At 45.3% G+C, this 27513-nt stretch overlaps 1 long non-coding RNA gene across 5 annotated transcripts in view; it reads left to right on the forward strand.

Annotated features, from left to right (window-relative positions):
• LOC310826295 overlaps nucleotides 1-27513 on the forward strand; it is a 324400-nt gene that overhangs the window by 158314 nt on the left and 138573 nt on the right. The window contains exon 1 of one of the 5 annotated variants that reach the window (XR_014555703.1): nucleotides 2404-2564. The exons of the other annotated variants lie outside the window; for them this stretch is intronic. This is a non-coding gene — a long non-coding RNA (uncharacterized lncRNA). Of the gene's footprint in view, nucleotides 1-2403; nucleotides 2565-27513 lie in introns of those variants that run through there. 5 annotated transcript variants of the gene reach the window in all.

Below are 27513 nucleotides of genomic sequence, written 5' to 3' on the forward strand. Positions count from 1 at the left end.
AACAGGGCCCTGTCCTGGTCTCTGATCGATAATTGACTTCTGACTTCTGCTCAATGATTGAAACTAAGACCTTCATGTTGAATCTGACTATGGACTAACATGTACTTATCGCTACTCATAAACTCTTATCTCTAATTCTGTAACGAATTATTGTGTTATACATATCCTTATGAGTTTGAGTTTGTAATCTCTGTTAGAGTTTGTAATCTCTATTTGAGTTTGTAAAGCAATGACAAAAACAAGACAGCATCTTAAAAAGCAGAGACATCACCTTGCCAACAAAGGTCCGTATAGTTAAAGCTATGGTTTTTCCAGTAGTGATGTATAGAAGTGAGAGCTGGACCATAAAGAAGGCTGATTGCCAAAGAATTGTTGCTTTTGAATTCTGGTGCTGGAGGAGACTCTTGAGAGTCCCATGGACTGCAAGAAGACCAAACCTTTCCATTCTGAAGGAAATCAGCCCTGAGGGCTCACTGGAAGGACAGATCCTGAAGCTGAGACTCCAATACTTTGGCCACCTCATGAGAAGAGAAGACTCCCTGGAAAAGCCCCTGATGCTGGGAAAGATGGAGGGCACAAGGAGAAGGGGACAACAGAGGATGAGATGGTTGGACAGTGTTCTCGAAGCTACCAGCATGAGTTTGACCAAACTGTGGGAGACAGTGGAAGACAGGAGTGCCTGGCGTGCTCTGGTCCAGGGGCTCACGAATAGGCGGACACGACTAAACGACTAAATAACAACAACAACACTTGAGTTTGTAATACATACTTTTGAATGGATTAGTTTTTGTCACAATTGACTATTGATTTGCGAGTAGGGACCACTCCCACTACTGAAACTTACTGAAACTACTGAAACTGGCTTGAGTTCTTGGTGTGCTTTTTTATTGATGGCTACCAGCCATAAGAGGGACGTGGGTGGTGCGGTGGGTTAAACCACAGAGCCTAGGACTTGCTGATCAGAAGGTCGGCGGTTCAAATCCCTGTGACGGGGTGAGCTCCCGTTGCTCTGCCCCAACTCCTGCCCACCTAGCAGTTCGAAAGCACGTCAAAGTGCAACTAGATAAACAGATACCACACCGGTGGGAAGGTAAATGGCATTTCCATGCGCTGCTCTGGTTCTCCAGAAGTGGCTTAGTCATGCTGTCCACATGACCCAGAAGCTGTATGCCGGCTCCCTTGGCCAATGAAGCGAGATGAGCGCTGCAACCCCAGAGTCGGCCACGACTGGACCTAATGGTCAGGGGTCCCTTTACCCTTTACCTTTACCAGCCATAATGTCTAAGCTTGGCCTCCTGGAGGCAGTGATGCTTCTGAATAAACCACAAGAGGGGAGAGTGTTGCTCTTGTGCTCGAATCCTGCTTGCTGTTTTCCCACAGGCAACTTGCTGGCCACTGTGAGAACAGGATCCTGGACTAGATGGGCCATTGGCCTGATCCAGCCGGCTCTTCTTACGTTCTTATGATAAATAGATAAATAAATAAGACATTTGCCTGTGGTGTTTTTGTCAAAGCCTGCGTGGCCTTCAGTAGTTTACTTCACACCCACCCACCTACCATGGAATTGGATTTTCATCTCTGCGTGATGCAAGGTTCAAGGATAAGAGACTAACGGCATTTAATCTGCATTCCAGGAGAGGAGGGAGAGGGCATTTAAAAAAAGAAAAAGGAAGAAGTAGAAAATTGGACATAAAGGCAGCGCAGAAATTCATTTCCAAAAGCTCCGGATCAAAACATCTCTCTCTGAATTGCCACCCGCCCTGTGTTGCTGTCTCTTTAAGGTATTAAAATGTCTTCTGCCCACCACGTAGCGGAAGTCAACATCTGTAGAAATGATCTTTGACACATGTTATTGAAGGGGATACAAAGAGGGTGCTGAGCCTTTGCCAAAGCATCCAAATTAGAATATGATTTCTTTTTTTTCTCCGAGGAAAGAGCATTGTTCGACTGTGTTGCCGCCTCCTTTGTGTATGCCGAAAGTTTCTCTTTAGGGAACTGGGCGTGAAGAGGTAAACCTTGGCATGGATATCAAACGTCCCTCTGAAGCGATGGGATTACACAGCGGCATGGAATGAAAGGGAGCGAAGAAGACCTTGAGCTCTGGGTGTCCTCTCTTACTGAGGGAGGAAACTGCCTTAGCCTGGCCGTGGCTCCCTAGGGTTTCATAGGGTTGTAGAGTTCTGAGGGACCCCAAGGATCATCCAGTCCAACCCCTTGCAATGTATTATTATTATTATTATTCATTATTTATACCCCGCCCATCTGGCTGGGTTTCCCCAGCCATTCTGGGCAGCTTCCAGCCAAATATTAAAAACAATACAGCATCAGACATTAAAAACTTCCCTAAACAAGGCCACCTTCAGTTGTCTTTTAAAAGTAAAATAGTTGTTTATTGCCTTGACATCTGACGGGAGGGCCTTCCACACGGCAGGCGTCACCACCAAGAAGGCCCTCTGCCTGGTTCCATGTAACCTCACTTCTCGCAGGGAGGAAACCACCAGAAGGCCCTCAGAGCTGGACCTCAGTGTCCGGGTAGAACGATGGGGGTGGAGATGCTCCTTCAGGTATACTGGGTCAAGGTCGTTTAGGGCTTTAAAGGTCAGCACCAACACTTTAAATTGTGCTCGGAAACGTACTGGGAGCCAGTAGGTCTTTCAAGACTAGTGTTATATGGTCTTGGTGGCCACTCCCAGTCACCAGTCTAGCTGCCACATTCTGGATTAGTTGTAGTTTCTGGGTCACCTTCAAATGTAGCCCCACGTAGAGCGCATTGCAGTAGTCCAAGCGGGAGATAACTAGAGCATGCCCCACTCTGGCGAGACAGTCCGCGGGCAGATAGCGTCTCAGCCTGCGTACCAGATGGAGCTGGTAGACAACTGCCCTGGACACAGAATCAACCTGCGCCTCCATGGACAGCTGTGTGTCCATAAATGACTCCCAGGCTGCGCACCTGGTCCTTCAGGGGCACAGTTACCCCATTCAGAATCAGGGAGTCCCCCACACCAGCCCACCCCATGTCCCCCAAGAATGGTACTTCTGCCTTGTCAGGATTCAGCCTCAATCCATTAGCTGCCATCCATTCCATGTAGGAATCGCAGGTAAAGCATCCATGGCAGATGGCCATCCAACTTCTACTTGAAAGCCTCCAATGAAGGACAGTCTATCCCTGTCAGGTGTGGAGTAGCCTCTCCTCCCCCTGTAGCCTCAGAGGCAAGAAGAACAAACAGTTCACATTTTATGGTTTTTCATTCAGTCATTTGGTTGCAAGACAAAAGATCCATGTCTCCATGCATACGGGATGTTGGCTACTCTGAGTCCCTCCTCTTCCGTCTCCTACAACATCCTGGAAACCTACGGGACGTCAGAGGAGCCACATCCATCCGCATTCTCTGTTCTTGAATGTGGAGGGACCTTCTAGCCCTCGGACTAGGTGGGTTTCCCCTACTCTGTCGAGGTTTGTTAGAAACTGCAGCTTTGAAGTGGACAATTAGTGAGTTGGCAAGAAGCCAAGTGAAGCAAGAGTACGTGAGAAAGTCGGCTTGGAGATAGGGAAGCCTAGCAACAGGCGGTGATTGGCTAAAAGTTTCGCCTGATAAGCAGCATGACACAGTTTGGTGTTGGAGTTCAGAGGTTGGTGTGTAGAGTTTGAATCGAGTCTGTGTATATAGTAACTTGTACAAAGCTGTGCTATACGCTGTATATAATACAAATCAAGTTACTGTTCAGCACGTTATGTTCCTGAGTCATCATCCTGGACTACACGGACTAAGCAGCCGGTAGCAAGGAGTTTTGGTTGAGATCCATCAACATACTCTCCAGGAAGGTCTCTGCTGTCTGCCTTCTAACTTCTCCCTCCTCCTCCTCCTCCTCCACTATCTTGTAGCTAGGCAATTCCCCATTCAGCTGTACATTATCCCTGTCTCCCTCTCTTCCTGAAACTGCTGGAGACGGGGAGAGCAAAACTTCCTACTCCTCCTCTTCTTCTGAGAGGAGCCAATCAGACCGAGTGTCACTGTCTGGTTCACAGGCGATCGAAGTCCCGGCTGGGGACATCAGGACCGGGGGCAAGATGGTGGGGTGGGAGCAGGAACGGGGGTCCAGAAGCCAGGAGTCAGGAAGCCAAGGGTCCGAGGGTCAGGAAGCAAGGAGTCAAGAAGTCAGGGGTCCGAGGATCAGGAAGCAAGGAGTCAGTGGCGTAGCGTGGGTTGTCAGCACCCGGGGCAAGGCAAGTAATTTGCGCCCCCTAACCCGGGGCAAGGCAAGTAATTTGCGCCCCCTAACCCCTAACCTGCCGCCGCTGCCAGATTCTTCTTGCTGCTGCCTGGGCTGGTCTGGTGTGGTTCTCTCCCGCGCTCAGCACTGCGCTGGGCGACCGCTACACTGTCCCTCCCCCAGATAGTCCCTCGCTCTCTCTCCGCACCGCACGCCTGGCACCCACCCCCTCCACAGTGGGCGGCAACCCGGAGGCTCGGATCGGATTCGCACAGCCAGCACTGCAGTGAGAGAGAGAGAGTGAGCCAGGTAGGGCCAGAGAGCTGCGAGTGCGAGCGCGCCCCCCCAGATGTTGCGCCCGGTGCGGCCGGCCCCCCTGCACCCCCCACGCTACGCCACTGGTCCGAGGATCAAGAAGCAGGGAGTCAAAAAGCTGAGGTTCAAGGATCAGGAAGCAAGGAGCCAAACACAGCAAGGCAGGAAGTGTGATGCTGTGGCAAAGAGCCGAAGGGAAATGCTGAACTTATATACCTTCCCGGCCTTTGCCACCAGGTGCAGTGAGTTACCAAGCGGCCTCACCTGTGTGGCTACGCCTTGCCTCTTCAGAACAAACTTAGGAATGTCCCAGTCCTGCAAAGTCCTATTGGTCACAGGGCTTGGCTCCTGCACGCACATCTGACACCGAGGGCTCATTTCCCATTCCTCCTGTCCAGTCCCTGAAAACCACCTTCCAAGCTGAACAGCTATTCCACTGTTGAACAGCTCTTGCTGTCACAAAGTTCTTCCTGATGTTTACTTGGACCATTCATCAGTCCATGCAGATACCTGGGATTGAACCTGCAACATCCTGTCCACAAAGCAGACACTCTGCTCATTGAGCTACAGCCCTTACCAGTTTGCTACTGGTGTCCTCTGTGGATGTCTGGAGGAGGCACCACATCCAGGTCTCCAGCTACAAGGGGCCACCAACATTCATTGGTTCAAAGGTTGAACCGACAGGGCCGATACTTGGGTGAATATTCTCATAATGTCACAAAAATTCAACTGGTTCAAAATGCATAGGTTGCAACTTCCTGTTGCCCTCCCCCCCCCAAAAAAAAAAAAATTGTTTAGCACAATTTATATACCATTTAATCAAATTATAGCTCTGTGGCTTACTATTTTTTTTATTTAAAAGCATTTCGAAACTGCATCATATTTAAAAGGATCTCTAATCAAAGCAGATTATGTACAGTATTTAACGGTATAATGCAGTCATTTGTTTAAATGATTATTAAAAGCAGATATAATCAAATTCATGAAGCGCAGGTGAAATCAACCATTTTAAAAGCAAATAAACTATTTAGGGATGGATATGCCTAGACAAATATTTTTTGTTTTGTTTTGTTTTAAGTAGGCAATTTAATAGTAGTAATTAAATTTATTAGTTGCTTTTTTGCTGCGGCAACCCAAAGTGGTTTGCAATATTTTAAGCAAAACACAAAAATATACATACATTGAAACCAGCATTTTAAAAAATCTATAAGACTATAAGACAGTTCTACTCCATTTAAAAAAAAACCACAACAACTATACTAAGACATGTAAAAAAAACCATAGATACAGTAGTTCAAAGCAAAACGCCGGATTTAAAATTATTGTTTTTGCCAGGCACTTTTAAAGGCAACTTAACTATAAACCCATTTAATTTGTACTTTCTGAAACAATATGCAAACAGAAACACTTTCAACCTTCTGAATTGCTGTTTTTATTTATATAAGAAAAATAAAGCAATTCTGTGTATATTTTAAAATATGATTTGCTGCAACAGTGGTATTAAATGTTTTGTACTGTAAAGGTTAGCAGGTGAGCCCAACTATGGTAATCTGTGCTTTCTGAAAGGATACCCATCCCATCCACAAAATCCATGCTCTGTGTTTTGAAATGTGGTTCTCCAACCAGCTGGTGTGTGCAAAAATGTGTATACTTGAAATTTTCATAGAAGTGCATATATTAGTGGGGAAAAACATACGCCATACATTTTATTAGGGGAAATTGCCTTGCAAAAATGGGTATACACCTGGCAAAAATGCATCCAGAAATATGCATATGCAACGAAACGCCGAATTTTCTGAAATTCCGCCTGGATGCTATTTTCAGCGGATGAAATCCCAGATGTATGGCAGCCCTATCAGGGTCAATAAAAAGAAAATTGAAAAAGAAATCTCTAACTGATGTGCAAATGTTGAGAACTGAACAAAAAAATGGGGAAATGGAAAACTGAAATTGGCAGCTTTCCCCATCCCTACCAGTTTGACCAGGTGCTAAGGTGTGCAGGAGAGGCCCTGCACCATATTCTGCCATCTAATGTGGTTCATAGTACAGGGGTGCCTTCTCAGTGGTGGCTCCTCATTTGAGATGCATCATTCAAGCGGCAACCAAAGATTGTAGGCCTTTCAGAAGGGTGGAAGGGCACTGCAGACTGAGGGTCCTTTGAGACAACTTGTTTACTGAGCAATCACCTTGATTTGACATTGGCTTTTTTTCTTTAGCATTTGTTCTGATTCATTTGTAGGGAGCTTAGATGGTGTTTGGGACGTGGGTGGCGCTGTGGGTTAAACCACAGAGCCTAGGACTTGCCGATCAGAAGGTCGGCGGTTCGAATCCCCCCAATGGGGTGAGCTCCCGTTGCTCGGTCCCTGCTCCTGCCAACCTAGCAGTTCGAAAGCACGTCAAAGTGCAAGTAGATGAATAGGTATCGCTCCGGCGGGAAGGTAAATGGTGTTTCCGTGTGCTGCTCTGGTTCGCCAGAAGAGGCTTAGTCCTGCTGGCCACATGACCCGGAAGCTGTACGCCGGCTCCCTCGGCCAATAAAGCGAGATGAGCACCGCAACCCCAGAGTCGGTCACGACTGGACCTAATGGTCAGGGGTCCCCTTTACCCCTTTAGATGACATTTGCCTTTTTAAAAAATGTTATTTCCTATTTGTTTACAGACAGATTAGATCAGGGGTCGGCAACGTGTGGCCCATGGGCAGGATGCGGCCCCCAAAGACCGTTTTACTGGCCCCTGAGCCACCCCCGAACCGAGCTGCCCGCTTGGCGAGTCCCCTGCAGGGACTCACTGGGCGGTACCGAAAACCGCATCTGCGCACATGCAGATACCGGAAATTTCGTCTGCGCATGTCCAGATGCCAAAAACCGCTTCTGCGCAGGCGCTGTTTTTGGCATCTGGGCATGCACAGAAGCGATTTACAGCACTGCGGACATGCGTAGACGCGATTTCCAGTGTCACGCTGCGCCAGTCCAGCCCATGGACGATCTCCATGGGTGAGATCCAGCCCATGGCCAGTAAACCTTGCTGACCCCTGGATTAGATGATAGTGACCATTGGTTGCTGTTGCAACAAATCCTCTTTTTAAAAAAAACACAACTGGACTTTTTGCTGTTAGGAAAGTGATCGGGAAAGGTATCAATAAGCGCGAGAGGGGTGAATGATTAACTTTCTTGTGATTTTGGCATTTATGCCAGAAGACAATTATTAGAGGCCTTACAACTTAACAGGCTCAATTCTATGCCCCCAACGGATCAGGACCTGCTCTCGGACAGGAATGATCAAATTACTTTAATAGTGGCTGAATTTTTGAGTGCTGTCCATGTAGAAAGACTGGGCCATTATAAAGAGATTTAGTGGTTCTTAATTGATCGGTGATGTGGTAGTGTTATATCGTATTATTTATGCAAATTGGTTTTCTCTGGAGCTAAAGATCTGACCGGGACAAACCTTGTTATGCTGAATTCGTATTTTGCACAATTTGTATACGGTGTTGGTTTGATAATGTGCGGTTTGCTATACCTAATAAAGGACTGACTTTTAAAAAGATTAACTGGAAGATGTATTAACAAACCATGAGCAAATCAAGTTAAATGCACAGCCTCCCCACACATAAAAAAAAACCCAGAGTGAATACCCAATAAAGACAGGACAAGTCTAACCTCCGCATAAGTTTTCTGCAACCAAATTGGGATGGATGTTCAATGAACAAGTTGCCAGAGGGAGCCCAGAGAGCAACATGCTTTTATCTCATAGCAGTAGCGTTCTGGGCTTCAAGAAGTCAAACCTGTTGGTTTCTGCTTCCTTCACTGAGCAGCGAAGTGCTTGTCACAAGACAATGTTTACATTCCACAGTCAAGTGCTGTTGGGTTTTCTCACGGGAAAGGAGACTGGATGTGACGTACACTGGTTTCCTGTTTTTCACTGTTCTTTGCAGTTCAGTGTGATTCTCTCTGTGCTTTAGAGGAGAGAGGATGCCTTTCTCTGCTCCGGCAGAGGGAAGATGTTTTTCTGTAAATTACCAGCTTTGAAGTGTAAATAAAGTAATATAGAGCATGTTGGCACGTACTTTTCATCATTCCGCTGTGCACTGGACACTGCTTATCTCCAACATTTGGTTATGGGCCCAGAAAAACGCAGTGTTTTGAGAATGGACTCCAGAAGTCGGGCTCCTGGCAAAGGAACAAAGGAGCAAAGAATTGGAGTGCCGGCAAAGGATCGGAATGCAGAGGGCCGGATCGGACGATATCTCTGCGCGTCAAGATGATTTGATGAGGTATGTGCTACAGCTCCGGGCAGCCTGCCAGCTTCTAATTAATGGCTTTATGGCTGGACTTTGAACTTTTATAGCCGGTTTTGCCGTGGCACAGGCAAAAGGCTAGAAGGATAAATTTTTCCTATGCTGGGGGAAATCGAAAGTAAAGCAGCTGCAGCAGTGTCGCAGCATGAATTTAAGACAGCAGAGAGAACTTTCACTTTTGAACTTGCCTTTGGAATGAGGTTTTGCAGCAGCTGCAGATAAGCAGAGTGGCACAGGCTCACAGGCAGAGGCTGGAAATCGAAAGTACTTTTGAACTTGCTTTTGGAATGAAGCAGCTGCAGTTGTACACAGACGCAGCTTGTATAAAGCAGCCTGATTTAAAGCAGCAGAGATGACGCAGAAGGCTAATGCCAGAGTCATGATGGCTAGCTGCAGAAGGCTGGCTGATGCAAGTGGGGAATCTGATGCCAATCAGCCACATGCTCAGCTCAGAGTAGCCTGTGATACTGCCATGATTCAGAATGAAGCAGACCGCCAGGGTGATAGCTGCATGGGCAAGGGGGAGTCTTCACAGACGTCATCCCAGAGTGCAGTGGAACCACCAGATGGCGCCAAAGCTTTGAAGGCAGTGAAATGCTACTCGTGTGGACGTCTAGGCCATATGAAGAGGGAATGCAGATATCCCAGGGCCAAGACAGAGCAGCGCAGCGAAAGCTCATCGCGTGGAAAAGGCCGAGGCAAAGGCAAAGGTCCGGTGTCCAGGACAACGCAGCACAAGGCAATGGTCTCACGCTTCACTCCAAAGGTTGCAGAGGTCCAGAAGACGTCTAGATCTTTCTTCGTTGTTGATTCAGCGGCGACCCACCACATGTGCAACGATAAGCGACTGTTCGTGTCTTTTACACCGCAGGAAGGTGCGATTCACCAGGCGGATGACCACACAATTCCCAGTAAAGGCTACGGAACTGTTGTTCTTCACAGTTTGGACTTATCGATACAGGATGTGCTTTATGTGCCAGATGCCAAGCATAATCTGCTCAGCGTTGGACAGCTGAATGAGCGGAAAATTGACGTTTCCTTTAAGAACAAAAGGTGCATCATCACAAAGAAAAATGATTATGTATTGCATGCTGAATATGTTGATCGTTTGTATGTTTTGTATTTTGATGATGTTGTGCAGGATGACACTTGTTGCATTGCAGGTTCTAACAAAAGTTTGCATGCAGAATGTATTCACGATTTTCATCGAAAATTTGGTCATTTGCATTTTGAGGCAGTATCTAAAATGCCTGCCTTGGTTGAAGGTATGACTATTAAACCCTGCAGGTACCACATGAAGTGCAAGGCATGCGCAGCAAACAAGGTAAAAATGGCTGCGAAAGGTAAGGTGTCTAGTAGGCAAGCTACAGAACCATACCAGGTTGTTCATGCTGATTTGGTTGGACCACTAGCGCCCTCTTTGGGTGGAAACAGGTACTTCATGGTTCTCATTGATGCATTTTCCAGGTATATTTATGTGTACAATCTCAAGCAGAAATCAGAGGCTTTTCCAAGGTTCAAGGAATTCTGTGCTTGGTTGGAAAATGTGCATAGTAAGAAGATAAAAATTCTTTTCAGTGATCGCGGGGGAGAATTCACTTCTCAGCAGTTTGAAGCTTTTCTGACTGAGAAAGGAATTCAACACGATTTGTCTAGTCCTCGCTCGCCATGGCAGAATGGACTTGCGGAACGAGCAAATCAGACATTGCTTCAAGGGTTAAAAACCTTGCTGCATGATGCCAATCTTCCAGAGAGTTATTGGGCCGAAGCTCTCTCATGTTTCACTTACAGTTATAATCGCAGGTTATCTTCAGCGATTGGTTGTACCCCCTATGAGAAGATGTTTGGCAAGAAGCCATACATCAAACACATGAAAATTTTTGGTTCTGACATGTGGGTTCACTCACCACAAAGCTCCAAGTTAGACAAGCGTGGATTGCATGGTATCTTTCTAGGTTATCAGAAAGGGTCTTACAGAATAATGATGACTGACTCTAAGGAAATTAAGCTCACAAGAAGTGTTGAGTACAATGCCAAGTGGGGGGAGAATGTGGGAATTTTCCAATGTTATCCTGATGACAGTGATGAAACTGAGGATAGTCTAAAGCAACCGCAACAACCCACACCCACTGATGAAGGTTCTGATTCTGAGTCTGAAACTGAATCGGGTGATTCAGAGGATTTCAAGAGTGCGAAAGCCTCTATGCGACCCTCTGAAAGCTCTGATCAAGAATTAGAGGAACCATTGTTCACAATAGGTCACTTTTCTCCTAAGAAGGAAGAGGAGAGTATTGAAGACTTAAGGCTAATTCGTAGGTCACAGAGAGCGACAAAAGGCAGACCTCCAAAGAGATTTGCTGATGAGTTTGCTAAGATAGCAGTAACAGCTGTTAAAAGCTCCAAGAAGGTGTTTGAACCTTCAAGTTTCCAAGAAATCCAGGATTTGGATTCAAAGGAAGCTGAGCCATGGTTAAATGCCATGAAGGCTGAGCTTGATTCCTTGGAAAGGAACAAAACATGGGACCTTGTTCCAGTAGTTCCAGGAATGAAACTGCTTGGAAGCAAATGGGTCTTCAAAGCGAAGACTGATCAAAATGGCAAGATAGTCAGACACAAAGCCAGATTGGTAGCCAGAGGTTTTGCACAGGTACCAGGTGAAGACTATCACGAGACCTACTCACCCACCGTGAGGTATGAGAGCATTAGGCTTATGCTCAAGCTAGCTGCAGAAGAGAATCTACACATTAGTCACCATGATGTGAATACAGCTTTTCTGTACGGATCTCTAGATGAATCACTTTATATGCTTCCACCTGATGGCGTACAGGTAAAACAGGGATTTGTTTGTGCTCTGAAGAAGTCCCTTTATGGTCTCAAACAAAGTGCACGGTGTTGGCACACAAAACTCACTGAAGTATTGTTTTCTCTAGGTTTTAAGCAAGGGAAAGCTGATCCATGTGTATTTGTCAAAGAGGAGGGGCAAAAGAAACTGTATTGTTTGTTTTATGTTGATGATCTTTTATTCTTTTGGAAGGATGTCACAATGTACAATAATGCCCTAGCTCAATTGAAAGAGCACTTTGACATGAAAGATCTTGGTGAGGTAAACAACTACCTATCTCTGGAAATAGAGAGAGATCAAGATGGTAACATTCTAGTACACCAGTCACGTAAAATTGCTGATGTGTTAAGCAAACTAAACCTGATGGATGCTAACCCTGTAGACACACCGATGACAACAGGTTATCAGGTAGATGACACTGGAGAAGCATTTTCTGACACTACACTGTACAGAAGTGTGCTAGGCAAGCTAAACTTCATTGCCAGATGTTCAAGACCAGACATTGCTGTTAGCTGTAATTTGCTAAGCAGACAAGTCAACAATCCTACTGTTAAGGATTGGAAAGCTCTGAAACGCATAGCGCGGTATTTGAAAGGCACTATGCATTACAGACTGAGATTTAACAATCAAAAGTCTGGTGGTCTTGAGATATTTGCAGATGCAAGTTTTGGAAGTGACACTACAGACAGGAAAAGTACGTCTGGAGTTTGCTATAAGTACAATCAGGGTCTATTTGATTGGTCATGCAAGAAGCAAACAACAGTTAGCTTAAGTACTTGTGAAGCTGAACTGAATGCACTGTCTTATTCACTTAAGGATTGTGAATGGTTGTTACAATTGTGCAAAGACATAAAAATTCCTGTCAAATGTCCAATCCAGGTTTACCAGGACAACAAAGCATGTTTGGCTTTGCTGAATTCTGAAGGTTGTAAGCAAAGCACGAAGCACTTGCAATTGAAGTTGCAACATGCTAGGGAACGTATTCAAAAGGGACTCGTAACGGTGTCCTATATGCCAGGTAATGAAATTCCTGCTGATGTATTGTCCAAGATTGTATCAAGGGATCAACACTGTACCTATGTGCAGAAGTTGGGTTTGTACTGATATTGTACGAACACGCTGCCCAGTGATGTTCACAGAAAGGGGGAGGATGTTGGTTTCTGCTTCCTTCACTGAGCAGCGAAGTGCTTGTCACAAGACAATGTTTACATTCCACAGTCAAGTGCTGTTGGGTTTTCTCACGGGAAAGGAGACTGGATGTGACGTACACTGGTTTCCTGTTTTTCACTGTTCTTTGCAGTTCAGTGTGATTCTCTCTGTGCTTTAGAGGAGAGAGGATGCCTTTCTCTGCTCCGGCAGAGGGAAGATGTTTTTCTGTAAATTACCAGCTTTGAAGTGTAAATAAAGTAATATAGAGCATGTTGGCACGTACTTTTCATCATTCCGCTGTGCACTGGACACTGCTTATCTTCAACAAAACCATCCTAATTTCACTCCAGCCTTCCTTGAGGAAGCTGCATAGCGAGAATATTAAGACCACTGAAGTATTAATATCCTCTTTGTTGCCCAGCTATCGAGCTCAGGAGCGGGAGAACGCAACCGACTCCCTCCTTCCCCGATTTCACCCTGCAAGCCTAAACCGCATATTGTTTCAATAACTCCAGATGATTCTCCTAATCCTTCCTGATCATATTTATTTCCCTTCTGAGCCTCTTGGGGTTTAGAAGATTCCCTGCCTCCCTGCTTAATTAACAGGCTTCCTCCATGAAGCAGTTTGCAGGAAACTGATGCTCCCCTTAACTGGCGGAGGTCCTCTGCAATGGTCATCGTATTCATTGATAACTTGTGTATTTATTGTGTTGTAGCGCAGGCCCCATCCATTGAGCAAAGGGAGGGTTGCAGCAAGCTTAAGTTGAATGAACAGGCTCCTTCCCCTGAGGGATGCTCAGTTCAACTTGAATGGGAGGGAGGGGAAAACAAAGAAGGCAAGGAGAAAAAGAAATGAAAGATTTCAGTATTTCACAGAGGAGAATAGGAAGCCGCCATCTACTAATTCCTGTGCTTTTCAGCTTGTTCATAAGCAATCTAGAGCTGGAGATGAACACTGAAGTGGCCAATTTGGTGATGATACTAAATTGTCCGGAGTCGTTAAAACAAAAAGGGATTGCAAAGAGGTCCGAAAGGACCTCTCCAAACTGAGTGAATAGGAGGTTAAATGGCAAGTGCAATTCATTGATGCATGTCAAGGCAAAAAAATAAAAAAAAAATTCACATATACATAAACACAAGGTGACTGACCAGGAACAAGATCTTGGGGTGATAGTGGAGAGCACATTGAAGGCAAATTCCATGCTAGGGAATATTTGTGAAGAAACTGAAAGCAAAACTGCCAATATTATAATGCCGTTGTACAGATCTATATAGCATGGTCGCATTAGGAATACATTGTACAGTCCTGGTTGCCTCCCCTCCAAAAGCATATTGTAGAGTTGTAAAAGGTTCAGAGCAACCAAAATGGTTAAGGGGATAGAGCCATTTCTGTATGAAAAAAGGTTATAGGGGGTGGATCTAAACACAGGGTGGAAATGCCTTAAATAAGTCAGAAATTAGATTATAACAAAAGAAAAAATCTCTTTTGGTTTTTATGGAAGCCGCCCAGAGTGGCTGGGGAGGCCCAGCCAGATGGGCGGGGTATAAATAATAAATTATTATTATTATTATTATTATTATTATTATTATTATTATTATTATTATTATTGAAAATTGTGTTTGAAAATTTCCTGCTCTCAGGCGCCATCTGGTGTTGCATGTTTATACATTCAAATCAGAACTAGTGAAGGCAGTGAAGGTCTTGTGTGTGTCTGGGGGCGGCTGGAGGATGGAAGGCAGCTAACAGATTGAGGTTGCATCCTGACAAGACAGAAGTACTGTTTTGGGGAAACAGGAGGCGGGCGGGTATGGAGGACTCCCTAGTCTTGAATGGGGTAACTGCCCCTGAAGGACCAAGTGTGCAGCCTGGGAGTTATTCTGGACTCACAGCTGTCCATGGAGGCGCAGGTCAATTCTGTGTCCAGGGCAGCTGTCTACCAGCTCCATCTGGTACGCAGGCTGAGACCCTATCTGCCTGCGGACTGTCTCGCCAGAGTGGTGCATGCTCTAGCTATCTCCCGCTTGGACTACTGCAATGCGCTCTACGTGGGGCTACCTTTGAAGGTGACCCGGAAACTACAACTAATCCAGAATGCGGCAGCTAGACTGGTGACTGGGGGCGGCCGCTGAGACCACATAACACCAGTCTTGAAAGACCTACATTGGCTTCCAGTACATTTCCAAGCACAATTCAAAGTGTTGGTACTGACCTTGAAAGCCCTAAACGGCCTCGGTCCAGTATACCTGAAGGAGCGTTTCCAGCTCCATCATTCACTGAGGTCCAGTGCCAAGGGCCTTCTGGCAGTTCCCTCACTGTGAGAAGCCAAGCTACGGGGAACCAGGCAGAGGGCCTTCTCAGCAGTGGCACACCCCCCCCCCCCCGTGGAGCACCCTCCCACCAGATGTCAAAGAGAACAACTGCCAGACTTTTAGAAGACATCTGAAGGCAGCCCTGTTTAGGGAAGCTTTTAATGTTTGAAGCATTACTGCATTTTGATATTTTGTTGGAAGCCAGCCAGATGGGTGGGGTATAAATATTATTATTATTATTATTATTATTATTATTATTATTATTATTATTATTATTTCCAACAGGACTCATACTGAGGAGCAGATCTATTGAAATCAATTGGCTTAAGTTGCACTTTCACTGACTCTAGATTCAGGTAGGTAGCTGTGTTGGTCTGACGCAGTCAATATATGTATATATATATGTCCAGTAGCACCTTAGAGACCAACTAAGTTTGTTCTTGGTATAAGCTTTTGTGTGCATACATGTGCATGGTATCTGAAGAAATGTGCATGCATGTGAAAGCTTATACCAAGAACAAACTTACCGTATTTTTCGCCCTATAGGACGCACTTTTTCCCCTCCAAAAATGAAGGGGAAATGTGTGTGCCTCCTATAGGGCGAATACAGGCTTCAGGAAGCTCTGCGCAACCCTCCAGAGCCCGGCACCAAGCCGCGCTGGCCTCCGGAGGGTTGCGCAGAGCTGCCTGCATTCCGAAGCCTTGGGCGCGCTGAAGAGTGTGCCGGGCTTCACACAGCTGTCCGCAAGCCTGGGGGACCGGCGCGGCTCCCTAGGCTTGCGGATAGCAGGCTGTTCTGGGGGCTGGGGTCGGGGGAAACTCGGGCTTCCCCCGAGCCAGCCCCGTGCCTGGGGGGGAAATTTTTTTTCTCTTTGTTTCCCCCCCCCAAAAAAAAAACTAGGTGCGTCCTATAGGGCGGTGCATCCTATGGGGCGAAAAATACGGTAGTTGGTCTCTAAGGTGCTACTGGACATTATATATATATAATCCTACACGTATTTTTTTAAACACATGGTTATTGGCACCAGGAACCATTGTGGGTCCAACTCTGTGGCACTCCCCTCTGGCTAAGATCTGACAATCCCCCTTCCTGTTGAACTTCCAGCAGTTGTTGAGGCTTCCCCCCATCATTTTAGGATTAAGTTTAGCTGATTATATGCCATCTCCCTATTATATCCTCTTTCTAAACCTACTGGGCACTGCTGAGAAACTGTAGCATTAAGTGGCATGTACAGTGGTACCTTGGGACGCGGGTGGCGCTGTGGGTTAAACAACAGAGCCTAGGACTTGCCGATCAGAAGGTCAGCGGTTCGAATCCCCACGACGGGGTGAGCTCCCGTTGCTCGGTGCCTGCTCCTTCCAACCCAGCAGTTCAAAAGCACATCAAAGTGCAAGTAGATAAATAGGTACCGCTCCGGCGGGAAGGTAAATGGCATTTCCATGCACTGCTCTGGTTCACAAGAAGCGGCTTAGTCATGCTGGCCACATGACCTGGAAGCTGTACGCTGGCTCCCTTGGCCAATAAAGTGAGATGAGCGCAACAACCCCAGAGTCGGCCACGACTGGACCTAATGGTCAGGGGTCCCTTTACCTTTACCTTTACAGAGGTACCTCGGGTTACATACACTTCAGGTAACAGACTCTGCTCACCCAGAAATAGTACCTTGGGTTAAGAACTTTGCTTCAGGATGAGAACAGAAATCGTGCAGCGGTGGCGGCAGCAGGAGGCCCCATTAGCTAAAGTTGTACCTCAGGTTAAGAACAGTTTCAGGGTAAGAACGGACCTCCAGAACGAATTAAGTTCTTAACCCAAGATACCACTGTACATAACATTTGCATATACTTTAGCCTTCGGATTCAGAAGCGTTTCTGTACATGACATACATCTCTTGCCCAATTTTCTTCCTTCAAACCATAACCCCCTCGTACAACTTTGCCCAGTAACCTGCTTTGCCCTGGTTACAGCACAATCCAGGGCATGTCCACTCAGAAGAAAGTTCCTACGGAGCTCAATTCTTCCTGCAGCCTCAGTACCTTTCATTTTCCAGGACCAGCGAGACCGGAGTGATCCTTGTAGGCCTATATACCATGTATTTATTTGCAGCCAGGGGTGTTGTGTTCTAAGAACTGGCAGGCACGGGGCACTGCTGCCCCCTAGAGCCTAAACTGAGCATGGGCACCCCACCTGGATAAGATGCTTAAGAAGGATGCCCAAAGCGGTCAGAAATGTCATCTGCCTTCTCCTTCTTAGCATGCAGCCTGCACTCTACAGCTGCGCAGCCAGGGTGGCGTGGGCGAATGGCAGCGACATCACAAACCCCTCAGGGGCACGCCGCCTGAGTTGTTCAAGGGAATGGCAGCAATTCTTCCCTAAAGCCTTGGAAGGAGCAGGGCTGCTTTGCTGCCTGGCTTCCAGTGCATCACTGCCATCTTGAGGTCAGCAGGAGAAAGGAGGGAGAGAGAGAGAGAGGGGGGGGGGGAAGGAAGGAAGGAAGGAAGGAAGGAAGGAAGGAAGGAAGGAGGGAAGAGCCTTCATTAATGCTGCCAGTTTCACCTGGATTAATGTCATCCCTGTTGCCCAGTGTGGTTTTGTGAAAGGGGCTTAAGAATTATACAGTAAAATCATAGAATTCTTTCTAAGGGGCCAAAAGTGTCATCTAGTCCAATATTTTGCCCAGTGTGGGATTCAAACCCACAACCCTGAGATTAAGAGCCGGCGTTCTCTGAGGGAAAAGCTCAGCACTCTCAGTTACAAAAGGTGGGAGTCTGTGAGGCAGGTGGCAGGTCAGTAGGCAAGGAGCAGATTGGGGGTGGGGAGGCAATGAATAGGAATCATTGGGAGGTGCTATAATTGATCTATTTATTTATAGGGGTGCATGGGTTGTGAGGGGAGGGTAGTACCTCTGGTGGGGGGACACATCATGCTGCTTTTGGGGTCGTTTGTCCACCCTCGGTCCCCACCCTGCACTCAGCTCTCACCTGTGGCTCCTAGAAGCTGTCAGCATGAGACAGAAGCCGCAACCCAGGAACGGCTTCGGTCGGCCGGCTAAACCAGGTGAGGGGAGCCAATGGGTCTCAAACCCTCAGTGAGTTAGGAACTTCATCTGCAGGCTCTAGCAGATTGAGTGAATTAGCCAGCCTTCAGCAACCAGGTACATTCGAGGTGTTGTTGTTGTTGTTTAGTCATTTAGTCATGTCCAACTCCAGCACCATAATTCAAAAGCATCAATTCTTCATCGATCAGCCTTCTTTATGGTCCAGCTCTCACTTCCATACATCACTACTGGGAAAACCATAGCTTTAACTTTATGGGCCTTTGTTGGCAAGGTGATGTCTCTGCTTTTAAGATGCTGTCTAGGTTTGTCATTGTTTTAGGGACCCCCAACTCTCGTCAACCCCAGCCAAGCTGGGAGTTGTAGTCCCCAACCTCTGGAGGGCGCCAAGTTGATGAAGGCTGTTCTTAGCCGTCTCTGTTAAGGCAGAGACTTAGCTGCACATTTTAAAAAGACTTCCTGGAGCCCCAATGTTCCTGGCAGCAAAGAGTCACACTCCCTTTAACAGCCGCTGAGGTGAAAGCTATCATGTTTGGATTTGTCAAATCACATCGAAATCAAATCAAGCGCGTCAAATGGAAAAAGTTATTCATTTGGACATTAGATCGTAACAAAGGGGAAATATGTACAGTAATTTGATATACAAGATGCAGAAGGCGGCAAGTTCTGATCCGTACTGTTTGATACCTGTTGTTTTGAAGATTCCCTCTTTCTTACCATGGCTGCGTTTTTCCCGTGATACATCTTGAAGAGAATGTTGAAGAGAAGAAGAAGAGTTTGGATTTGATACCCCGCTTTATCACTACCCGAAGAAGTCTCAAAGTGGCTAACATTCTCCTTTCCCTTCCTCGCCCACAACAAACACTCTGTGACGTGAGTGGGGCTGAGAGACTTCAGAGAAGTGTGACTGGCCCAAGGTCACCCAGCAGCTGCATGTGGAGGAGCGGAGACGCGAACCCGGTTCCCCAGATTACGAGACTAACTCTCTTAACCACTACACCACACTGGCTCTCCATCTCTTGATGATTCTGGGGCTGGAAACTTTGTGCCCTCAAGTCCCTTTAGGTTACGACTTTTAAAAGCCACTTCTCCTCCCAATATCAGCAATCAGATCTCTAATGACATTTGTATTTCAGACCACATTGGTGGCAAGGATGTTAGAGCAATACAGGGGATGGCTGATGGAGTGAGACCCCAGGAAGGGCATAGGAAGAGCAGACTCTATCACAGAACCTAAGAATATCCCTCTTGTTGTTTTTATATATAATTTATATTTATTTTTCATTTTATAATATATGTTCACATCATAACACTCCACTTTACAACCCTGGCTCTTTAGAGCCTGTCCCCTTCCTTCCTTCCTTCCTTCCTTCCTTCCTTCCTTCCTTCCTCATGGCTTTCAAAATATCATTGCATTTTGTATGTTTTCCAATTCTAATTACAGTCATACCTCATGTTACGTTTGCTTCAGGTCAGGTTGCGCGTTTTCAGGTTGCGTCCCGCTGCGACCTGGAAGTACCAGAAAGGGTTACTTCTGGGTTTCACCGCTCACGCATGCGCAGACATGCAAAATGACGTCATGACGTCATGCGCATGCGCAGAAGTGGCAAATCACGACCCATGCAGACGCGGGTTGCGTTCTTTTCAGGTTGTGAATGGGCCTCCAGAATGGATCCCATTCACAACCAGAGGTACCACTGTACACAGAAAATAACTCAAAATTTAAATAAATATAGAAAGGTAGAGAGTTTCTCATTACAAGCCTTCAGACAACCCTGCTAGTGATGTTAATCGCTTACAAAATTCTTTCAGATATCGTATAAATTTACTCCAGTCCTTTTGGAATGCTTGATCGTGCTGTTTTTAGATTTTTCCCATCAGCTTCTCCAGTTCCACAAAGTCCATCGTTTTCACCTGCCCCTCTTCTTACGTTGGCACTTCTTGTTGTTTCCATTTTTGGGCTAAAAGAATTCTTGCCTCAGTTGTTGCATACATAAACAGTCTTTTATCTTCCCTTGGTATCTCTTCACCCACTATCCCCAATAAAAAGGCTTCTGTTTTTTTAACAAATGTATTTTTAAACATTTTCTTTAACTCATTATATATCATTTCCCAGAAAGCCTTTCCCTCTTTGCAAGTCCACCACATGTGGTAGAAGATACCTTCCTTTTCTTGACATTTCTAGCACTCATTAGTTCTTGTCTTATGCATTTTGGCAAGTTTAGCTGGTGTTGAATACCATCTGTACATCATTTTCATAACATTTTTTAAAAGTGCGCTGAATGCAGTAAAATTAAAGAATAGCCCTCCTGGATCAGGCCGATGGCCCATCTAGTCTAGCATCCGGTTTCTGCACCAAGCAGGATTCTATCTTGTGGTTTCCAGAAGCTAGTCTTCAGTAGAGCTGCCATATTTCAGAAAGTGAAAATCCAGACAGAAAAGTTACTGAGCTCTTTTGGCAAAATCACACACACAAAAAGAGATTTTAGAGCTATTTCCCCCCACAGAAATGGCAGAGATCTCCACTTCCGATATGGGGTGCTATACGTCCGGATATTCCCAGACAGATTCAGGGATTTTTGCCCAGACACAGTTCCCATAACAAATTAAAATATGTAACTTCCAATAATTCCCATTATACTACTTAGGTTATCTGTATTCCTTGCACACATTCATATTATTTTATTTTGTATATAGATATATAATCCACTATTACATTTCGAATAATTCTTGGTTATCAGTATCACTCTATTTCTGCAAGTATCTGATTGTTCCTACAGTATGTTTTCAAGTATTCTTTATATATTTTCCATTCCCTAAATACCTTTTGGTTTGACATCCCTCTATGTTTTCCAGTCAATTTTGCTAGTTGCAGGTATTCTATCATAAGAATTTGCCACTCTGTGATCGTTGGTAAGGTTTCATTTTTCCACTTTCTTGCCTCTATTATTCTGGCTGCCGCAACTGTGTACATAAACAATGGTCTTATTTTTTTTTAAAAAAAAATCCATTAGTTGTTGTTTAGTTGTTTAATCGTGTCCGACTCTTCGTGACCCACTGGACTAGAGCACGCCAGGCACTCATGTCTTCCACTGCCTCCCGTAGTTTGGTCAAACTCATGCTGGTATCTTCGAGAACACTATCCAACCATCTCATTCATCCTCTGCCGTCCCCTTCTCCTTGTGCCCTCCATCTTTCCCAGCATCAGGGTCTTTTCCAGGGAGTCTTCTCTTCTCATGAGATGGCCAAAGTATTAGAGCCTCAGCTTCAGGATCTGTCCTTCCAGTGAGCACTCAGGGCTGATTTCCTTCAGAATGGAGAGGTTTGATCTCCTTGCAGTCCATGGGACTCTCAAGAGTCTCCTCCAGCACCATAATTCAAAAGCATCCATTCTTCGGTGATCAGTCTTCTTTATGGTCCAGCTCTCACTTCCATACATCACTACAGTGGTACCTCGGGTTACGGTAAGTACTTAATTCGTACCAGAGATCTGTTCTTAACCTGCAACTGTTCTTAACCTGAAGCACCACTTTAGCTAATGGGGCCTCCTGCTGCTGCTGCGCCACCAGAGCATGATTTCTATTCTCATCCTGGAGCAAAGTTCTTAACTCGAGGTACTATTTCTAGATTAGCAGAAGTCTGAGTCTGTAACCTGAAGTGTATATAACCTGAAGCATATGTAACCCAAGGTACCACTGTACTGGGAAAACCATAGCTTTAACTATACGGGCCTTTGTTGGCAAGGTGATGCCTCTGCTTTTTAAGATGCTGTCTAGGTTTGATTTCCTTTGGTAGTATTCCTAATTTAAAAATTCTGGGTTTTTTAGAAACGTAAATTTAAATAGTTTTTTTAATTCACTGTAAATGTTGTTCCCAACGGCTGGATCCCAGGTGTGTCCATATGGCAACCTCTTCAGAAGCATCTCTGCCTCCCCACTGCATGCAGATGAAAACATTAGCATGGTTTTAATCTCACTTATAATGTGTGTATCTGAAGAAATGTGCATGCACACGAAAGCTCATACCAAGAACTGACTTAGTTGGTCTTTAAGGTGCTACTGGAAGGAAATTTTTTTGTTTTATAATGTAGCAAATACTATGGACTATATGGAGTGATATAAAATATAGACTATGAAATAATATGCAGTTGTAAATGTTGACAATGGGACCCATAGAGCGGGTGGAAGGAAGTCTTGAGATTCAGGGTAATCTCTATATATGGATACTGTATGTATTTGGATTATTATGATTTTATTTTATTTTTTGTAAAATCAAATAGAAATGATTTCTAAAAAGAAAAATGAAGAAGCGAGGAGGCAGAGCACAACTACCCTGGCTTGGAGCCATCAATAGTCCTTTCCTCTGTGGATCTGTTGTTGTTGTTTAGTCATTTAGTCGTGTCCGACTCTTTGTGACCCCATGGACCAGAGCACGCCAGGCACTCCTGTCTTCCACTGCCTCCCGCAGTTTGGTCAAACTCATGCTGGTAGCTTCGAGAACACTGTCCAACCATCTCATTCTCTGCCGTCCCCTTCTCCTTATGCCCTCCATCTTTCCCAACATCAGGGTCTTTTCCAAGGAGTCTTCTCTTCTCATGAGGTGGCCAAAGTATTGGAGCCTCAGCTTCAGGATCTGTCCTTCCAGTGAGCACTCAGGGCTGATTTCCTTCAGAATGGAGAGGTTTGATCTTCTTGCAGTCCATGGGACTCTCAAGAGTCTCCTCCAGCACCATAATTCAAAAGCACCAATTCTTCGGCGATCAGCCTTCTTTATGGTCCAGCTCTCACTTCCATACATCACTACTGGGAAAACCATAGCTTTAACTATACGGACCTTTGTTGGCAAGGTGATGTGTGGATCTAGTCCTCTTTTAAAGCCATTTGGTTGGTGGTCAATACCGCCTCCAGAGGGAGAGAGTGCCATAGTTTAACTATGTGCTGTGGCAGAAGCAATCACTTTCACATATATATATATATATATATATATATATATATATATATATATATATGAGATTTTATTGGTTTTACATATAATCACAATACATAACATCGTATCCTCTTGTTTTATCTCTTTGGCTCGACTGAGCCTAATGGCTTCTCTCCCTCCCGTCGGATGGTTTACAGAATTTAAACTTTACATCTTTACATTTCGCTTCGTTTCCTATCCTTGTTACAGTGGAACCTCGGGTTGCAAATGTGATCCATGCTGGAGGCACGTTCGCAACCCGCAGCGCTGTGTCTGCACATGCGTGTGACGCAATTCAGCGCTTCTGTGCATGCACAAAGCTCGATTTAATGCTTCTGTGCATGCGCAAGCACCAAAACCCGGAAGTGACCTGTTCCAGTACTTCCGGCTTTCGGCGCGTCCGTAACCTGAAAATGCGTAATCTGAGGAGTCTGTAACCCAAGGTACCACTGTATATCATTACCTAAAATATTATATTACTCAATCTGAATAGGTAGCAATTTCATCTTACAAATCTTCAGATAACCCTGCATGCTCTTTTTGCAACTTGTAGTGATTTCATGCTCTTTTTGCAACTTGTAAAACAGTAATTGATTTGCCCCCCAAACCTCAGACTTTTATATACATTATTTACACAATGAGTCCCGTCTGATTGGCTGATTCTGCTTCCCTCCTGGAGCCTGATTGGTCTTTTCCTGCAGGCTCATTTTACTCATTAAGCTATATTGAGGAGCACAGGTTTGCTGATGGTACCCTGTCACTCAGGATGTTTAAAGCAAAAAATGGACTCCGAATAGTTCCGCAGCAATCTCTTCAAGCAGAGTGAAAGGGCAGTAATTTGGCAAATTCTAGGTGAATGGTTCTTTGGCCTAATCCTGCAGAGCTGTTTTTATGTTCGTACGGAAGTGGGAAATGAAATGTGCTGTTCTCAGTTACTGCCACAAGAGGGCGAGCTCATTCCTTCTTTTCATAACATTAAAGGTCAAAAACATAACCACTTAACATATTCTGCTTCAAATTTTTGGCTGGTTGGTTGGTTGTCCTTTTGCACAGATTATTTGATTTCGCCAACTGAGTGCTGTTAAAGGTTTTAACATTTCTGTCTCGTTTCCTTCCAGCTGTAAAGTTCACCGGGGTGTTAAGAAAGTTATTGAAATTTTGCCTCTGGTGGCCAAGACAACTTTAAACTGCAGGCATCAGTCCTCAAAAGCCATGTCCTTAGTTGGAGTTAATGATCCAAGTATCTGTACTGGATCTGAAAGAATCCAACACTCACAAACCCATAAGCATCAAATGTGAATGCTTCAGAAATCCCTTCTGAATTTGCCCCATTAAATTCTGAATGCCGCCATTTATTTTTGTAGCCAAGTTCATATTTCTCGTAGCAATATATTGAGTTTAGTCATTTCAGCTTGAAGTGGGCCATTAGTGGAATCTAGGGCCAGCCCTATCATTGGGCAAAGTGAGGCAGTTGCTTCGTGGAGGAGAGAGCTATCAATGATTCCAAACCAGGGTGGACCTCCACTGTCAGAATCAATCCAGGCTGAGGGTTGAAACAGAGGACCTTCTGCATCCTGGAGAGCAGCTGCCTGGACCGCTAGTCTGACTCAGTATATGTTCAGCATCCTACATCACCATGGTAACAGATGACTCATTCTTCCAACTCATCTCTGTTCCTGGCCACCCCAGCCAATTTAAAGGATGCAGTAAGCTTGTCTTATGGAAGAGAGGCTAGTTCTGTGGGGTGGGGACATGGGGCTGCCCTCCCAGTAAGCTGGGATGGGGCAGGGCTTTGGAAAGGTTGTGGGGTGCGCAGTTACACTAGCAGCCTCAGTTCCCACACATCCCCTTCATCGCGGCTGCCCTGCCCCATTGCTCTATGATTCTATTCTTCTACCAAGCTAAATGTTGTCCACTCACAAAAATAATAGCAGATTTGAATTCCTTGCACCCTAAAACATATTTTAAAGACCACAGCACTGAAGCAATTTGCAAAAAATAAAGTTTCACTGCCTAAAATGACACACACATGATGTCCTACTAAGGAGCCAGTGGTGCTGTTTCCAGGATACCATCTTAGTGCTTCTGCCTTACTGTGCTTGTCACACCTGGTTTCACCTGGCTTCCAGAAAACACACATCCTTAGGCATTGCCTAAACTTCAGGTAGTGCCATTGGGCTCTGGGACAACCCTTTCCTACGTGCCACAACCCATCTCGACTCTGAGTCCTGGAAGACCTATTCCCTGCCTTACGGACCTTTCCCCACCTGGCCTGGGAGGATAGGACCCTGGACTGACTCCAGCTGCAAAAGCTGCTGAACACACTCTTGGGCTAGTATTGTTTGGGGTGTTTCGTTTGGGTTTTGTGTTGTTGGTAATGATATTAATGATATTGTATTATATATATTAATACAACCCAGGTGGTTAAGAAAGCCCAACAGAGACTCCATCTCCTTCTACCGGTCCACAATAAAAAGTGTCCTTTCATACTGCATCACAGTGTGGTACACTGGTCTGACATCAACAGATAGGAAGTGCCTACAGAGGGTGGTGAATACAGCACAAGATATTATGGGCTGTCCCGTGAATCCACTGGATGAAATAGCAGAAGAACGTTGCCTCAGGAGAGTGAGGAAAATTCTCAGGGATGAGTCGCACCCTGGCCGGCACTTTCTTGATCTCCTGCCCTTGGGCAGAAGATATAGAAGCAGGATTAGTTGCACCAACAGGGCAAAGAACAGCTTCTATCCATGGGCTGTTAGGCTGCTGAATGAAAAGATAACAACAGGGCAACTGACTTTTGGGTTTGGTGGGTGTGCGTCAGTAAACGAGGGGAATTCAGACTAAGAGAGCTGAGTGGGGGGTCCTCGTGTAATCTCACTGTATACAAGTTGTACAAGTGACAATAAAGTATTTCAGTTTCAATATTCAGTTGTGCATCTTCACTGAGATGTATGCAGAAATCGCTTCAATTTGGTTGCGTGTTTTTGGGTGTTTGTGATTTTCTTTGTGTTTGTAATGATGTAAGCCTTGCCATGTTGTAAATCTCATTGAGCCTGGTTTTAACTGCAGAAAGATGGCGTGCAAATAAGAAGATATACCCAGCCCCACACCTCGAAATCTTCTTTTTATTGATTTTCACTGGTTTTACAAATTTCCTTATACCTCAGTATATGGAATTTTTCTTAAAATTTTGACTTCTAACCTAACTTCCGTGATGTTTTTATTCCCACCTTACACCTACTGCTTTATATGATGTACTTCTTGAACATTTCACTTATCATTACCTCCTTACCTCTTACGCAACTGTGATCCACGCAATGGTCACCTCCACGCTTGATTATTGTAACTCACTCTACATGGGGCTGCCCTTGAGACTGACCCAGAAACCCAACAGGTGCAGAATGCCATGGCGAGACTCCTTACGGGGTCCTCGCCACAGGATCACATTCACCCAGTGCTAAACCAGCTGCACTGGCTCCCCGTGGAGTACAGGATCAGGTTTAAGGTCTGGTTTTAACCTTTAAAGCCCTATACGGCCTAAGACCCTCGTACCTACGGGACCGCCTCTCCTGGTATGCCCCGCGGAGGACCTTACAGTCTTCAAATAAAAAACATCTTGGAGATCCCAGGCCACAGGGAGGTTAGGCTGGCCTCGACCAGAGCCAGGGCTTTTTCGGCCGTGGCCCCGATCTGGTGGAACGCTCTGTCACAAGAGACTAGGGTCCTGCGGGACTTGACATCTTTCCACAGGGCCTGCAAGACAGAGCTGTTCCACCAGACCTTTGGCCAGGGCAGTCTGACCCCCTCTCTCCTTCAGTAATCCTCATAGAACTCTAACCCAATGGTTGCCATTAATTTGATTCTGAATTGATTTTAAAATTTATTTTAATTAATTGACTGTGTGATTTTATGTACACTCTGAGCCCGGCTTTGGTCGGGGAGGGTGGGATACAAAAAAATATTTATTTATTTATTTATTTATTTATTTATTTATTTATTTATTTATTATTATTTTCATTCCACTGCTCATAATTCGAACCCTACCCATGTTTTCATTTGACTGCAACAGTTCTTCAAATACAGTGGTACCTCGGGTTACATAAGCTTCAGGTAACATATGCTTCAGGTTACAGACTCCGCTAACCCAGAAATATTACCTTGGGTTAAGAACTTTGCTTCAGGATGAGAACAGAAATCGGGCAGTGGCGGCACAGCAGGAGTGGGAGGCCCCATTAGCTAAAATGGTGCTTCAGGTTAAGAACTGCTTCAGGTTAAGAACAGATCTCCAGAACAAATTAAGTTCTTAACCCGAGGTACCACTGTAGTCCGAAAAGGGTATCCACTCTTCTGTAAAATAAATCATCTGT

The sequence above is a fragment of the Podarcis gaigeae genome (genome assembly GCF_964106915.1).
Source record: "Podarcis gaigeae genome assembly, chromosome: 10".
NCBI classification, from domain to species: domain Eukaryota; kingdom Metazoa; phylum Chordata; class Lepidosauria; order Squamata; family Lacertidae; genus Podarcis; species Podarcis gaigeae.